Below are 17,966 nucleotides of genomic sequence, written 5' to 3'. Positions count from 1 at the left end.
GAGAAGAATAGGGAGCGGGTCACAGAGGAGGTTGACAATGGAACATCCTGAGGTGTACCAAGATTAAATACATTGAGCTGATGTATATCACCCTGGCTGTAAAGGGGGTGAGCTGTATTTGGGGCTCCGCAACACGCCTACAGCCTTCGATCCTTTTCCGGTTCATAAGCATGATGATTGGGTGATCACACGGTTGTGTGAGATGTGCCGCCCTTTAATTCTTGTTACGCATTGGGCACATTACCCGTCTGACGTGAACTTAAGGATCGTTCCTGAATCTTTCCTGGAGTTTGTGTGACGTTTTGAGACGTGTAACTTTGTTTTATTTCTGTGTTGGGCACTTCGTTTGTTTCTCTCCTAGGGAGCGGATTTTCTTCCTTTCCTTCTGTGTAGTTTCTAAATAACATGTTCTACTTAACTCTCAGACATTGTTTTCTGCCCGGGGAGTTGAGGCCTCCACGCGTTACTAGGCTCATACTTTGACCCGGCGTGGTAGGATTTGTGGCTGTGTGTGTTGTCCCGGGTGCGTGGCGGGGGCGGGCGCTTTGCAGCAAGGGCAACGCTCCTAGGCGCTCGCGTGGGGGTGGGGGGTGGGAAGGGGCGCTGCGTTCCCCAAACACGCTGCAGTCTCCTTTCTGGCTCGATTTCTCCCCCAAAAGAGTCGAGGGTGGGGTCCGCAACGAATTCCAAGTCTTATGCGTGTCCCCACCACCCCGCCCCACCCCCACCTTGCCAATAGGGGACCCACGGCCTGTAAGTGGACTCTGCCCACCACCGCGAGTCCAGCTGAGCTGAAGACGGGCCCGGGTCCGGTGCTGGCTTCTCCTGAGCAGTTTGTCCGGGGCCACGTGTCGTTCGCAACCCGCGGACGCCAACGCCGCCGTCTGTGCAAAGGGGGCGTGGAGCCACCGCGGGTCGGGCAGGCCCTCCACCTCCAGCCCCCCACGACCTCCCGGAGAGGAAGAAGGAGAGTCCAGGGCTGGTTTCGCTTTGTTTTTTCGGTCACACCCGGGGCTCCAGGGCGACTCCTGGCTCTGTGCTCAAGGGTCACTCCTAGCAGGGCTCAGGGGATCCTACCCGGGTTGGTGGCGTGCAGGACCACACACGTGCTCTCTACCTGCTGACCATGCTCCCACCCATCGGAGTCACTGGACGGCACGCATGCCTTTCCTCCTTCCTCCCTCCATCCCTCCCTGCTCCTCCTCCTCGCTCCCCCGCGGTGTTGACCTTGGGCGGAAAAAGTGAGGCAGCCGCTTTGTGCCTTAATCGCTTTAAAATGAGAGTTAAGATCTCTGCTTCTCGGGTTTGGGGGTGCCCGAAGGAGTTAAGTGTAGGTAAGGTGCTGGTTGGCGCGATCTCGGGGCACCGGTAAGTTCTACCGAGGGCTTGCTCACTGTTTGACCACAGCGGATATTAAGTTGCACTTCCTCTTTGCCGGAGAATTTTGCGGTTAGGCCCCTTCCTCCCTGCGTCCCCCGTTTGGCCTTTCCTCCTCTGACCAAGTGGTGGCGCGCATGACTTTCTAAGCAGCTCCAAGCTTGGCGGAAATCCGTTCCCTCTCCTGGCCAAGGAAGGAGGTGGCACAAAGGACTGGATGGAGTGCCTTCTGGCTTGCCAGAGTTGGTGCCGGCCTCACCAAACCCACCCCACCCGAACCCCGGGCTCCGTCTGTAAGGAGTTCCCCAGCCTACCCCTGAGCACTTCTTGGGAGGCTCCAAATCAACCTCACCATGTCCTGGTAGGGACTTCTGTATTTAAGGAACACCCAAGGGTGGTAGAGATAAGGACCAGGAGCATCTCTGCCCAACTTCTGGCCTCGCATGCTGGGGGAAAAGGCAGCTCAGCTAGAGAAGGGACCACCAAGTAAAGGGTGCTTGGAGGACACGCTTGGGATGGGATATGCATGCTGAAAGACCATAGACAGAACATGATGGGCACTTAATACCTGCATTGCTGACCACAACACCCTAAAGGGGGGAGAGAGAGAGAGAGAGAGAGAGAGAGAGAGAGAGAGAGAGAGAGAGAGAGAGCGAGAGAGAGAAAGGGAGTCGCCTGCCACAGAGGGGGGTGGGGCTGGGAGGGAAGAGAGATACTAGGAACATTGGTGATGGAGAATGGGCACTGGTGGAGGGATGGGTACTCGATCATTGTGTATAACCGAAACGTAAGCACGAAACTAAGTCTGTAACTATCTTGCGGTGATTCATTAAAAAAAAAAAAACTTCTTAAAAATAGATAATAAGGTTCATGTGGGAGCCAATGTCCAGCAATAGACAGTTATTGTCCCCTTCCGTGAGTGAGCCTGTCTGTTTTCCACCGTCCCTTGTGTTCAGGGGCTCTGAGGTCTTCCCACTCATGAGGAAACTGCTTGTATTGCAGAGATGGCCCCCACTGCACTCCGAGTTTCCTGAAGCCACACAATTTCTTTATCTCCAGTGCCTGGCACAATTTAGTCATGCAATAAATGCTTCTTGCCCCCACACTTTCATCCCCACGAGGCTGACTGAATAAACCATGGTACCCCTTACAATGCAGTTCTGTGCAGCTGTAGAAAGGCATGAAAACCATCCCTGTGAAAAGGCCATGGGACTCCAGGATGGATTAGGTGAAAAAGACGAACTGGAGACTCTGTATATGTTGCCTTTCTTCTGAGAAAGATGTGTGCTTTTGCTGGCATTTTAAAGAAGCTGTGAAAGGACAAATCATAGATTAATAAAGCGGCACTTGTGGGAAAAGAATGAGGTGGAGAAGTGGAGAATGGCAGCTAAAACTCTTTTCATATCCTGTGTTTTGTAGTTTTAACTTTGGAATCAGGTAAATGTTTTATATAATGCTTTTTAAAAAAGAAAACTACAAAGTATTCCCTTAAAAAAGCCATTCATTGGGTTGGAGAGATAGTACAGTGGGTAGGGCGTCTGCCTTGAACACGGCCGACCGGGTTTCTATTCCCAGCATCCCATACGGTTCCCTGAGTAATTCCTGTGCAAAGCCAGAAGTAACCCCTGGGTGTGACTCCAAAAGAAAAAGAAAAGAAAAAAATGCCATTCAAAGTATATTTTGAATTGCTGACCTAGTCACATGGAAAAATAAGGCACTGACTTTAAAACTCATTATTTTGACTATATAGCCTATGTGACATATCCAAGGCCAAAAAAGGAAGGCAAATACAACAATATTTAGAAATAAATTTTTTTCAGTAATTACACTGGTAATGTTATTTAGATGCAACTGAATGTGTTGTACTCCGGGCACTGCTAAGTTCTACAGAGGGCTTACTCACTGTTTGACCACAGCGATATTAACTTACACTTCCTCTTTTCCAGAGAATTTTGTGGTTAGGCCCCTTCCTCCTCCACATATAATGGATAATATGTAATTATCTACATATTAAAGTCTTTAAGCCAGAGAGGTAGCTTAATGAGTTGAGTGTATCCTTTGCATGCAGGAGACTTGGGTTCGATCCCCAGCACCACAAGTTACCCCAAGCACCACTGGAAGTGACAGCCCCAATCAATGGGTTAGGTTGAAAAGCATATACAGCATATACATACATACACACTTATATATATATATTCAGTTTGGGGTTAAAGAAAGAAATATGATTATTAAGTTGATGAAGTTTTCTATCTACTCTATTGTCAAACGTTTGAATTGGCAGTCACAGCATAAATTGATTAGTTTTAGTCTTTCTGCAAAATGCATATATCTTGGGCTGTCCTGGGAAAGGCAAGAATTAACGACAAACAAACCATGCGCAGCCTTTGAGTCTAAATTCATAATATAAAAGACATTGCCCATCAGACCAGAGGTGACATAGAGGATCCTGGCCATTTTGGGGTGTGTGGGGGTAGGAGAGGGGAGTGTGCTGTAACTTTGTACATTGATGCCAGCAACAAGAACACTGTTGTGGGGCTGGAGAGATAGCACAGCGGTAGGGTGTTTACCTTGCACGCGGCCGACCCGGGTTCAATTCCCAGCATCCCATATGGTCCCCCTGAGCACCGCCAGGAGTAACTTCTGAGTGCAGAGCCAGGAGTAACCCCTGTGCATCGCCAGGAGTAACCCAAAAAGCAAAAAAAAAAAAAAAACCCACTGTTGTAACCCTATTACCTGCACTACAATAAAAATAAAGTTTTAAATGCTGTCGTCCAGGTTCAGAGAGTGAGTACAGCCAGTAGTAGGGCTCTTGCTTTGCATGAGGGCAATCTGGATTCAATCCTGGCATCCCAAATGATACCTTGTTCCCCTCCAAGAGCAATCCCTGAATACAAAGCCAGGAGTAATCCCTGAGCATGGCCAACTGCTCCCCCTCCACAGTAAAAAGAATAAATGGAATCATATAAAATATATAATCAAATATGTGAATTTTAATTAATACTAAAAAATGTTAAACCCTTCCTTGCACACTCTCGGATTACCTAAGGGATTTTTGTATTTTGGAAATTGGTAAATAAGAGGCAAAAAGCAAAGATATATTCTGCCATATATTTTAGGATACCCAAATGTTGGGGAACTGTTATTCCCAACATGTCCAGACATGTTGTGCAGTGGGTCGAGGCAGGAGCCTGGCTATGGGACAAAGGAGGACAAGCACGTGGAGAAACTCCTCCGGGAGCAGTTGATCACAGCTCACTTTATTGCCAAATACACACATTTTTATAGAGGGTCCCAGTTTACAGAAGTCCAGTCACGTGCTGCTTAACACTACTGGCCTATCACTTTTTCCTCTCTGCTTTGCCCTGGTCCAATTCCCTTCAAGGCGGGTGTGATGACTTGCTCAAGGTATACGTGATAATCTTTGCATTTTAGGTGTACGTGACTAGGGGGTTGAGGGAGGCTCAAGGCAGACACATGATGCAGACATCCTGTCTTGCTGTCCGCCCAGTTACTGCCCCTTGTGAGGTTTCACTTCAGGGATGTTTTGCAGAGTCGGGTTTTTCCTGCTTCAGTTCCCATCGCCCTGCTCCACACCCAAGCGATGAATGCTACAGAGATACAGTTATTACAACTCCTGATGAAACTAAGGGACAAAGCATCCATAGCTATTAAAATCATGAGCTGAAGGCTGATAGGAAACTTGATAACAGCTCAATTGAACCAAGAGAATTTGAATTCACTGATACACCTTAGCACCACTAAAAGTGAGACAACCTGAGGCCATGAGCTTCCTGAGGCAATGCAGTAGGAGGAACATCCCGTCTGTAAAATATTCTTGCACAAAAAGAGACCCTAATATTGGGAGACTGAAACTCAATCACGAACAACTTTGTAACTGTTTATCTCACAGTGGTTCAATAAAATAAATGTATGTGTATAAGTAAAAGTGACCCTAAATCAAATCAAACTTCTACAGCTAACTGCCAAATGACAAAAGTTATCAGCGAAGAGAAAGATTAAAGAGACCAAGATGTTAGAAACAGTGAAGCTAAGAATGTGACGAATTCTACAACTACTAAGTTTCTTCATAAAATAACTAGCAGAGAAGTGGAACGTAATATAAATGAAGTTTTTGAAGGCAACACCACAAGATGAAATGCTAGACCTTGTTTTCAATAAATGAATTATAAAAAGATATATTTAAGACAACTGGAAAAATCTGAATATAGATCCTTTACTAAGGACATTCATACAACTTACTGTGTAAATAGGACACATTGTGAGTTAAAGGGGAACTATTAAAAGGGGAAAAAATTGCACTAGTACAGAGATTTAATTGTACTAATTTAATTACAGAATATGTCCCCTGTAAATCTGAGTACTTGGTATTATACAATATTGTGTGATTTTTGTTAATTTTTTGGTTGATAATTTTATTTTGGGTCAGAGAGAGCTCAGTAAGCTCAGTACATACTTCGCATGTGAAAGGCCCAGGTTTGAGCTCTTGAACCACATGGTCCACCAGGAGCAAGCCCTGAAGAGAGCCAGGCATAACCTCTGAGCATCACTGGGTATGGTCCCTAAACCAATCTATATATATATATATAGAGAGAGAGAGAATGTTAGACATTTATTTTATTTATTTATGTATTTTAGGGCTAGAGAGATTGTATAGCATAAGGCACTTGCCTTGCATGCAGCCAAGCGGGGTTTGATCCTTTGTATCCCATATGGTTCCCTCCCTGGGCCCCCATACACACACACGCGCCCACTAGGAGTGACCTTTGGAAGTAGAGCCAGGAGCAAGCCCTGATCACAGCTGAGTATAGCCCCCAAACCAAAACCAAACCAAAGACATCCATTTATTTGTTTATTTATTTATTTATTTATTTTGAGTCACACCTGGCAATACACAGGGGTTCCTCCTGGCTCTGCACTCAGGAATTACTCCTGCGGCGCTCAGGGGACCATATGGGATGCTGGGAATCGAACCCGGATCGGCCGCGTGCAAGGCAAATGCCCTACCCGCTGTGCTATCTCTCCGGCCCCCTATCCATTTATTTTTAAAATAGCAACAACAAACCTATTTACTACACATTAAATAAAAAAAATATATCTTAAGGAAAACTATCAGTACTCTCCAAGAGAAAAACACTGGAGAAAAGTGGCATTCTTATACATTGTTTTAAACATTTGTGAAAATTGTTGGACTGGAGAAATAGTACACCTGGTAGGGCATTTGCCTTGCAACCCACCTGGGTTTGTCTGGTATCTGGCTTAATAGGAAACAACTTTACTTTCAGATGTAATACTGTATTCAATCTGTCTTGGAAAACCCCATTTACATTCATAAGAAAATGAGAACGAAAAATACAAACCACATGTTAACATAATTATAAAAAATAGTTTTGATCTGAAAAAATTTCTCATAGGTTCTTGGGAAACCTCAGGGTACTCCAGATAATATGGGGAACTGTTATTAGGGAAATAAATGGTGCTGGGAAAAAAGGGACATTTTTCTCCATAAAGAATGAAACTAGATCACTGTTTCACACTGTCCAACAAAAATTCACCGCAGATTCAGATTCATCAGAGACTTGTATGTAAGAACTGACACCACAAAATACATCCAAGAAGACACAGGCAACACACACCACAATATTAACTTCAGTGATATCTATAGAAACTCAACTACAAAACAAAGCAAACAAAAGGAAACAAGCAAAAACAAACAAATGGAACTAAAATAATTCTGTTCTCAGTGGAAGCAACTAAAATAACATTTGGGTGGGGGTGGTCGGAGAGATGGGACAGAGATTAAGGCATTTACCTTGCATGCACTGACCCCAGTTCAGTCCCCAGCACGGCATGATCCCCTGACAATTGCCAATGACCTTGAGCACAGACATCGGAGTAGTACTGGGTGGCAACATGTGTGACCCCCAAACCAACCTAAAGCCCTGTAATATGAGACTTCTGGGATGGAAAGATAGCCCAGTGCATTGAGCACATATTTTGCGTGAGGGAAACCCAGGTTTGATCTCTGGCACCATGTGTTCTCTTGAGCACTGCTGGAAATCCTGCTTGAAGTGATACCTGAGCACAGAGCAAGGAGTAAGCCCTGAGCACACCGTAGTAGGATGTGCCCCCTACTACGACCCCTCCCCCAAATGGGAAGATCTGAACAGATGCTTCACCAAAGAAGACATACAGATAGCTAATGGGAATATGAAGAAAGGAAAAAAGACACTCACGAGCACTTATTCTCAGGAAAATGCAAATCAAAGTACAATGAGATGCCACTTCAGCCTGTGAGAATGACTGTATCAAAAAGGCCAGTGCTGCTGAGAGTGTGGAGATGAAACCTGGCTCTGTATTGGTGGGAGTGTGTTGGAGTACACGGAGCTTAGGTTTATCAGATTGTGCCCATCACAGTGCTCCCGAGTCACTCCCATTACTTTGTCTGTCTGTAACCTCTTCTATGCTCTCTTGCCCAACCAATTCGTAAGGTCTCATCCTTCTTAGACACTGAAGCTGTACTGTAAGTCAATATTGCCTTTCTCCTCTCCTTATGTCTTTGAGCAGTTTACTTTAATGCAATGTCCTTTTGTATAGATACAGGAAGACAATTAATTAATATTATGCTTTATAACTTAGGAATTGATTGGCTTTGAATATTATTCACTCCTGGGCATCTGCCTTCTCAACTTAAGCCTCAGTTGCCCTCACTTCCTAGCATTCCAAGGGCAGGGTCCCGACGTGGGACTGGATGGAACCAGGGCAAGCCGGTAAGTTATGTGCTACCCTGACATCGCGATGGGCCAGGCCAAGGTGCCACGATTCTTAGCTATAAGTTAAGAGGTTGATCATAGGCAAATGCTGTCATGATCCAAAAGTAACGACAAGACTAGGGCCCTGCTGCTAGGAATAGGAAAGCTACCTGGCCTGAGCACTGCAGTCTGAGATCGAGATGGCCCTAGGAGAGCAATTCTATAAGCTCAAAGTATTTCTTACTGTGTCCATACGAAATGATTAATATTATGTATGCTTATATGTTGGTTGGACAAGGAGAGGAGAAACACGTCCTAGAAGCAGTTTCCTGTGTGTCCTGACTAGCTTGGATGAGACTGCTTTTTTGGAGATGTAGATTCCAAGCTCTAGCAGACTGGTCTTTGTTGTGCTAATCTAAGTGTTTGTAGCTTGTGAAAAGGTGAGGCCAGGATTACTGGCCTGCAGATGTAAGGAAACAATGTATGTTTGCCGCCTCAATGTTCTTTCTGTAACTCCTTTTGATGACATCATTATATTGCGCCCTTTAGAGGTGCTATGATCTATATAAGGGAGATTTCAGGGCTCTCTGGGGGGACACGTGCACCAGAGAATCTGGGAAGATGGGGCTGAGGACAGAAGCGGAGAGAACAAAGGCGCACGTGCCCGAGGATTCCTGAGGCCTCCATGACATACATCTCTTCCATGTAATAAACGGCTACTAAGACCAACCAGCCTGGTCCCCGTTTCCTTCCTTCGCCTGACCATCACCATCAACCTCCCTGGAGTGGGGAAGCGGCCAGACCGCCGGCCTTTTTATTTTTTGTGTGTTTACACGGGAGTGCACACTGGTCACACCACACCTCCCTGAAAACGGTGTGGTGGAGACTTTTACCAAATATTAAGTAGATATATCCCACGATGTTGTACCATGTTGCTGTACCTGAAGAACACAAACACATCAATTCCGAAAGAAAGGGGCACACTTAGGCTCACTGCAGCTCTGTCACACAAAGGTCAAAAGATGGAACAAGAACCGAGCGACAGATGAGTGACTAGAGAAGTTGTGGATTATAAAAATGACCGTAATCTTGCTCAGCTATAAGGATGGTAAGATCTTGTCTTTTGCTACAACATAATTTAGCTAACCAAAAGAAAAAAAAAATCCAGGAGAAAGACAAAACCCGGATGATTTCATTCCTAGTTGGATATAAAGAAACAAAGCAAGGAAACAGACAAAGCCAAATCAAAACAAACCCTTAGATTCTGACAGCTGAATTTAGGTTAGCACAGGAGGGGGGGGGGAGGGGAGGTAATCAAGGCAGGGGAGGGCAGTGGCCCTGCTAGGGGAGTCCTGCTACTTTGCTGTTGGACATGGTGTCATAATAACATACATTTGGAGTGGTGTGAAAAGACACAACTAAAGTATATAGATTTATGGGTTCATTTTACCTCAATTAACAAATTGAGGGGAGGCTGGAGAGACAGAAGTACAGTGGACGGGCTGGAGTGATAGCACAGCGGGTAGGACGTTTGGCTTGCACGGGTGCGATTCCGAGCATCCCATATGGTCTCCTGAGAACCGCCAGGAGTAATTCCTGAGTGCAGAGCCAGGAGTAACCCCTGAGCATTGCCGAAATGTGACCCCAAAAGGGGGGAAAAAAAGAAGTACAGTTGACAACCTGGGTTCAATTGCCAGCACCCCCGATGGTTTCCCTAACCCCACCAGGAGAGATATCTGAGCACAGAGCCAGTAGTAAGCCCGGAGCACAACCAAGTGTGGCCCAAAACAAAACAAGCAGACAAAACCAACAACAAGCAGAGAGGCCCACAAATTAAGGGGCTAAGATGTTTGTCTTGCACATGACTGACCCCAGTTCTCGGGCATTGGTACCATAAACACATCAGGAGTGACCCTTTAGCATAGAACCAGAAGTTGACTCTGAACACTGCCAGGTGAGCCAAACCTAATTAAATAATGTGTGTGTGTGTGTGTGTGTGTGTGTGTGTGTGTGTGTATATACATCTACCTATCTATCTATATGAGTGTGGGGGCTGGTAGAGCGCTTGCCTTGTACTTACCAGGTTCCATTTTGAGCATCCCATATGATACTTCAAGCACCACCAGTAGTGATTCTTGAGTGCAGAGCCAGGAGTAACCCTTGAGCACTATACAGGGTGTATATACATACATATACATACATACATATGTATATAAATGCATTGAAAATTGTCGAAAATCAGATGGGCTGGTCACGTAATGAGATTTAAAGACGACCGCTGGACTAGAGCTCTTACTGACTGGATTCCACGGGATGTCAAAAGACCGCGTGGCCGCCCACCTACCAGATGGTCAGACTTCTTCGTCAAGATCATGAACGATCGGTTTGAGGCCCTTCATGTTCCCGGAGCGAACAGATGCCATTGGGCTACACTAGCACGCGACAGGGACAAATGGAGACGTTACTGGCGCCCGCTCGAGCAAATCGACGACTAACGGGAAGTTAAGTGATTATGTATATAAATATATGTATATATACACACATACATATAATATAATATACACATGGTTTTAAAAAATTAAGACCATGTTTTAAAAAAGAACACCTATATATGTTGCATACTTATATATATCTTAGAATATAGGAGCAAGAAGAAAATGTATCCAGATTCTCACCAAGAGAAATAATGGGAGAAAGAACAAAATAAACAAAACAAAAAAGTTTTAAAAATGACCAAACCTTTTCACAAAGGTAAATGTAATTGTTATATTTCTGTGCTAATAGAAAATTTCAGCATGAGTTCTGATAGCATACAAGGATAACATAAAATTTTAAAAATATTTTCTTTAAGGAAAAATCAGAGAAAGCAATAGCTTTTAGAGATCTTGCAGCAAAATGTTTACCAATACCTCTGCTTTCCAGAAACTACCTGGCTAACAATTCGGAGTAAAAAGCTCTTCAGGAGGAAAAGCAAATGTGGAAAAGTGAAAAAAAAAAATAGACGTGTTTGCTTCTTTTCATTCTACTAAGAGTAACGACTGATGTGATCATAACATGCAGGCATTCCAATGACGTCTTTCAAGATTCATATGGTCTAAATGTGGTTAATAATAGGATCTTGGAACACGCTGTAAGATAATTACTGCTTTCAGCAGAGCTATTTTTCTGATTACAGGCCAAATGGAAAGATGAGAGTACAATATTTACAGCCCTTGAACGCCTGTGGAGAATATACAACCATATATCCTTTTACATAACATTTTTAACGGTGGGGGTGAAGGCTGGTTGGGGCTAAGGACCATGCTAATGACTTTGAAAATTCCCATGTTTATAAAATATGCACGAGCACCAAATGGTATTTAATGAAAAGATAGGGAAGGGCCAGAGAGATAGTGTAATGGGCTAAGCGGCTGGGTGCACGCTTGGCATGCAGAGGACTTGGTTTCTATCCCCAGGAGCGAACCCCAGATGGGGGTACCCTCTCTCCCCAGCACCACCAGGTGTGGCCCCCGAAATCAAAATAAAAGAGAAATAGATGAAAATTAGGGGAAAGATCTATCAAATAGTAAAAACCATAGCCACGCTGTAGATTTGACTATGTGAGTTGGCTTTCACCAAGTTGCGTTACATCCCCAGAGTTCTTTTCTCTTTATACACTTTCCGGGTGTTTGGTTGTTGTTTGTTTTTGATGCTTGCCTTGCACACAGCTAACCCAGGTTCAATCCCCAGCACTCCATTCGGTTCCCGAGCCCCTCCAGAAGTGATCACTGAGTGCAGAGGCAAGAGTAAGCACCCTGGGGCTGGAGAGATAGCACAGAGGGTAAAGCGTTTACCTTCCACGCGGCTCACCCAGGTTCGATTCCCAGCATCCCATATGGTCCCTCTAGTCACCACCGAGAGTATGGGAATGAATGAATTAGTAGAGAACACAGAATTCCTGAGTGCATGAGCCAGGAATAAGGAACCCCTGTGCATCGTGAGGTGTGACCCCAAAAGCAAAAAAAAAGTGGGGGGGAGTAAGCGCCGAACACCTCTGGCTGTGGCCCAAAAACTTAAAAATAAATAAATAAAATAAATAAATAAAAGATGTAGTACACGGTCAAAGAATATCTTAGCCAAAGTTATTTCTTCGGCGGGGACCCGGATCCTGTTTCCTGAGAGCCCCAGCAACTGTGAGTTAATATTCTGACACTTGTTCTTACTAGTTTTTTCATTAATTCATTCATCATCCTGTTATTCGTCGATTGCCTTGAGCAGGCCCCAGTAACGTCTCTTTCATCCTAGCCCTGAGATTATATTCAAGGCTCTTTAGGAGAATGAGACCCATCATTGTTACTGGTATTTGGCATATTTGGTACGCCACGGGGAGTTTGCCAGACTCTGCCCTGTGGACAGGCTACATTCAATAGCCTGCAAGTTTGTCCAAAGTAGGAATGAGATAATAAGATGTCATAAAATGATGTCCTGATAAGATGTCGCGCGGTTCCGGGAGCTGGATTTTATAGTCTCTGAGTCTTGGCCGTTGATGGGATTACACGGCACCAGGGGGCCAGGTGGTGGGTGTGACCCCCGCCTACTGGAATTTGGAGGATCTGGGTGGAGGTTGCTCAGCCCCGATCCGAGTAGGCTTGGAGATCTCAGCCCCGGGACCCGCGTGCCTTTGTTCTTCTGCCAGTACCTTCATGTGTGCAGAGAGTGGTCTCGGCATGGTGGTGGCTGGTCCTGGAGGGCTTCCGCTGCCAGAGCCCTGGTCGGGGCGGGGAGGAAAGCTCAACCCACTCCCCTCCAAGGGACCCCGGCGAGGAACAGCCAGGCGCAGGGGCAGGAGACTGCACTGGTCTCGTCTGGGAGCTGGATTTTATAGTCTCTGAGTCTTGGCCACTGATGGGATTACACGGCCCGTGTTACTAGTTTTATGTGGTCTCAAAGGATTTGATAGATATGGTGGGAGGGTCCTTGTGGTTGTTGTCTTTCTAAAAAGTTGTGAAAAGGGGACTAGAGCATCCAGGAGTTAGGATGCCTGCCTTGCATGTGGCTGACCTGGTGAAATTCCCAGCACCACAGGGTACCACCAGGGGTGATCCTGAGCCTACAGCTGGGTATAGCACCTGAACATGGCCTGCCAACTTGCTAAAGGGAAAAGGATATTCCCTTTCTGTGTTCTCTTCTAATTCATTCATTCCCATCGATACCCCAAAAGGTCTTTGTTTAAAGCTGATTCCTCTAGAAAAATCACTGTTTCAGCAGATGTTGGAAAACAACAAAAATTAAAAAAGACAGACACAAACCTGCACACATTTTCCCAACTCCTCATGTAACGCTCATCTCAGCTTGGTTGGTCGGTTGGTTGGTTGGTTGGTTAGTTGAGGTTGAGATGACCAAAAAAATACTCAGAGGATCCTGGGATCACTCGGAGCAAAACTTCACCCAATGGAATTGGCTAACAGTTCAATTCTAAAGCCCGGTGACATTGTGATGCTCACACCCAGTGCTGCTGGTGGTTGCCAGTGTACATCCAACTGTGCCGAGGTGATCATGAGGACACAAGATCAAACTCAGGACCTCCTGATCCAGAACTATCTCCCCAGTCCTGGAAAGTGTCTTATGATGGAAGGTTCGCACATGGTTAGTCTCTTAGATTTTGTTTTATTATAACTGCTCCCCCCTTCTCTCCATAAAAATGTCACGGAAGAAACAGTGCCATTTGTCGTGTAAGGAATGGAAACACTGAATGTGGCAGTTGCTGCTTGTTCTGCTATGTCATTTGTCCCCCCACCGCCACCCTGTTTCCTGTAACTGCAGCTGAGGCAGAGGGAGGCTTCTGGGTCACTGGCGACACCCAGATCCCACTGTCGTGGGGAGAAGAGAGAGAGGTGGGCTTGGTCAGGTTCCCCAGCACTCTTAACCTTGGTGGCTTTAGCTGCCAGAAATCATCAGGAACCAATGTTCTTATTTCTTCAGGGATTATAAAATGGCAACATTCTAATTCTATTCCAGTTTTCATTGATCAAGGGGTGTTTGGGTCACAATCAGCTTTGCTCTGGGCTTACTCCTGGCTCTGTGCTCAGGTATCCCTCCTGACAGGGCTTGGGGTGTGTGTGTGTGGGGGGGTGAACCATATTAGGCTCGAACCTGGGTTGGCCATGTGTAAAGAAAGCCCTTCACCCACTGTCCTATCTCTCTAACCCCCTATTTTTGCATTTTTCTAAAACATAGAGCTTTACTTTAAGCAGACTTTCAGCAGCAACTAGCTATACGATCATCCTGAATTAATATGACACCCAAAAATAAATGCTTGATTTTTCAGACAATATCCACTACCTTTTAAAATCGATTTTCAAATTCACGGAGTTCAATTTTAGATTAGTGATTAATAATTTTTTGATTAACAACTAGCACCTTCATTGAATATCTTATATGTTGTTGCTCTTATTCTTATTATATGTTGTTCTTTTAGCTTTTTTGCAGGTAGGGGAACCTCCCAGCAGAGCTCAAATTAGGCCAGACAGTTCAAAGCCCTGACCCAGCAATGTGACTCAGGTCCAGTGGTGTTGGTGGCCACCAAAACCAGCAGTGCTCCTGGACATCCAGGGATACACCACTTTAAAGCCACAGTGCTCAACAACACTTTTTGTTGCAATGCCCAACGGAAGTTGCATGCCAGGTAGAGGCGCTCACAGGTTTTAGTGTGCTGTTGGCCAGAGGCTGACGCGTGTCCATACTTGGCTGCAGGGTTCTGGAGACAACACACTTTCTTGCAGTGTGGCACCAGGCATCACCAAAGGTAGTGTGACGGCACTTACTCTAGTTGCATGTGGGATGACTCCAGGAATCAAACTCAAGTTCTCTCTTCAACAGGGTAGGTGTTTTGCCACTGAGGACAACTTCGTTATTTTCTTTCAACAATGTATGAGTATAAAACTATTCTAGTTGAGGACATTGCATTGTAGCACTGTTCTCCCATTGTTCATTGATTTTCTTGAGTGGTTCCAGTATCGTCTCCATTGTGAGGCTTGTTACTGTGTTTGGCATATTCAATACGTCACGGGTAGCTTGCCAGGCTTAGTCCTGTGGGCGTGATACTTTCTGAGCTCTTCGAGAGGGGCAGAGGAATCAAATCTGGGTCGGCCAGGTAGGCCAGGTTGGCAAGACAAACACTCTACTCATTGTGCTATCGCTCCAGCCCAGTTGGGGACATTTGTGATGGAAAATATACACTGGTGGAGGGATGGGTGTTCGATCATTGTATAACTGAAACTCAAACATGAAAGCTTTGTAACTGTATCTCATGGTGATTCAATAAAAATGAAATAAAACTATTCTAGTATTAAAACATTTGTTTTGTTTTTAAGTTCCCTGGCCATAGGGATAGCTCCATGGACTGAGTGCACGCCATGTGGGTGGCCAGGGTTTGGTCCCCAGCACTGCATGGTTTACTGGCACCATGAGAGTAACCCCTGAGCACTGCCGGGGTATTCAACCCAGTATGAATAACAGTTTATGGGCCTGGGATGTGGCTCCGTGTGAGCTCGTGCCCTTACATGTATCAGGGCCTGGCTTTGATCCTTACGCTGCAAACAAAATGCCTTACAAATGATGTTGGGAAAGCTTGTCTCCAAAGGTGCCCTGCTTTCTCTCTTCAGATGTCCTCCTGCAGGACATCTATATATATTTATATGGTCCCCTCAATTCCCCCCATTTCCTGACCTCTTGCTATCCTAAGGCTCTAATTCCTCCACTCAAATCCTCCATGAGGCTCTTGGGGGTCCTCTGCCTCCCCTAGCACCCCGAATGTGCTCTAAAGAAAGAACTGAAGAGATAGTACACAGGTTAAGACTCTTGCCTTGCCTGAGCCCGAGCTGGTTCTATCCTGGGCTCCATTCCTGGAATGATCTCTGAGCATAGAGTCAGGAGTAAGCCCTGACTATGGGGTCTAGAGGCATCGCTGCAGCTTGTTGTTCTCCTCTGAGATTTATTTTTTGAGTCTTTGGATCCATGGCCGTTAATGAGCTTGTATGACGCCAGAGGCAGTTCGTAGCCGTGACTGCCAGGCTCCCAGAAGAAAAGGGAGATCCGGGGAGTTCTTGACTCAGTGAAAGAGATTTGGGTCACAAATCCTGCATACCGGGGTTTTTCAGCAGATTCATTCATAGATGAGGCTTGTCCTGAGCCTGTGGAGATTGGCCGAGAGCATAGTGGCGGTTGGGTCCTGGAGGTTTTCAGCTGCTGGGGTTCTGTTTGGGTGGTGCTCTTCGGCTTCATCAGGAAGCTCCATACCATTTTCCAAAATGATGCGACTAATTTACATTCTCTCCACACTGTATCAGGATTCCTTTTCCTCCACACCCTTTCTAACGCTTGTGTTTATTGCTGCTTTCGATATAAATATTCTCACCTGTGTGAGGTGGTATCTTATTGTGATTTTAATTTGCATTCCCTAATGACAGGTGATGCTGAGAATGCTGAGAATTTTTTATTCGTGTGTCTATCCAACATCTGCTTGTTTTCTTTGGCGAAGTATTTTTCTGTTTTCTGCCTATTTTTCTATTTCTTAGGGATAAATTGTACAAGTTATTCATAGACCTTGGATATTAGCCCCTGAGCAAAAGTTCAGTTTGTCTGTTCAGTACCAATATTGATTTTCTGGAGTTTTCTGAAGTGATAGTTTGTTTTATTATTATTATTATTTTGCTTTTTGGGTCACACCCAAAGATGCTCAGGGGTTACTCCTGGCTCTGCACTCAAGAAATACTCCTGGCAGTGCTCAGGGGACCATATGGGATGCTGGGGATTGAACCTGGGTCAGCCGTGTGTAAGGCACTACCCACTGTACTATCGCTCTGGCCCCAGTTTGCTTTAGTTTTTGACTTATTTTGTGTCGTATAATTCTCTTAATCCCACTCTATTTTGTTGCAAGATTTTCATTTGTACCTTGTTCAAGGCTTACTCCTTGGGGGCTCCGAGGAACATACAGAGCCATGAATCGAATGTGGGCCAGTTGCTTACAAAGCAAACTCCTTCTCGTTGTCCTATCTCTCTGACCCTTTCCCTTCTGTTTATATTTTCCTTTTCTAAACAAAAGCATTTCAATTTAACTTAGTCTCAATTGTTTATCTCCAGATCCTTGTTATGTGGTTGAATCTCCAAAGGTCTCTGAGGGTAATGTTATGGAATGCTTCACCTCTGCTGTTGTATATGTAGCTTAGGGCTGGGAGTCTTGCATACAGGTCTTTAACCCACTTTGAATCCTTCTGTCATCACTGTCATCACTGTCCTCCCGTTGTTCATCAATTTGCTCGAGCAGGCCCAGTAACGTCTCCATTGGAGACTTTGTTGTTACTGTGTTTGGCATATCGAATACGTCACGGGTAGCTTGCCAGGCTCTGCCATGGATCCTTCTAGATATATAAAATTAGAGAGTAGCCCAGTTTTATTCTTTTAAAAAATTTTACATCAATTTAAAAAAAAGGGCTTATTGTAGAAAACTAAGGCCTTACATGTTTTCAAGCTCAAGAGACTAGGTAATTTTAATCGGTCACAAAAATTTCACTTTTCCTATTCTCCCATCTCCAGTTATCACAGTGCCTGAAACAAGTGTCATCAAAACAAACACAATAAATAAACAAACCAAGTCCTTTAAAGACAACTATCTCCAATGTAATTTCTTGGCACAGATTATCTCCATGGCATGGGATGGTGGCATTGATGGAGTGACCTGAACTCCCTGTTGGGCGTCCTCGGCAGCCTCAACCTGAATATCTGTAGCACTGTAGCACTGTCCTTCCGTTGTTCATCGATTTGCTCGAGTGGGCCCAGTAA

General features: G+C 45.1%; 1 non-coding gene across 1 annotated transcript; it reads left to right on the top strand.

The window, feature by feature from the left end:
- The first annotated feature begins 149 nt into the window (after window positions 1-149).
- Window positions 150-254, top strand: LOC130026216 (small nucleolar RNA U13). The gene has a single exon (XR_008792837.1). It is a non-coding gene; the product is annotated as a small nucleolar RNA U13 (small nucleolar RNA).
- Window positions 255-17,966: the final 17,712 nt, after the last annotated feature.

This window comes from Sorex fumeus, unplaced genomic scaffold (genome assembly GCF_029834395.1).
Source record: "Sorex fumeus unplaced genomic scaffold, SorFum_2.1 ptg000033l, whole genome shotgun sequence".
NCBI classification, from domain to species: Eukaryota; Metazoa; Chordata; class Mammalia; order Eulipotyphla; family Soricidae; genus Sorex; species Sorex fumeus.
This window is presented reverse-complemented; position numbering and strand designations above follow the sequence as displayed.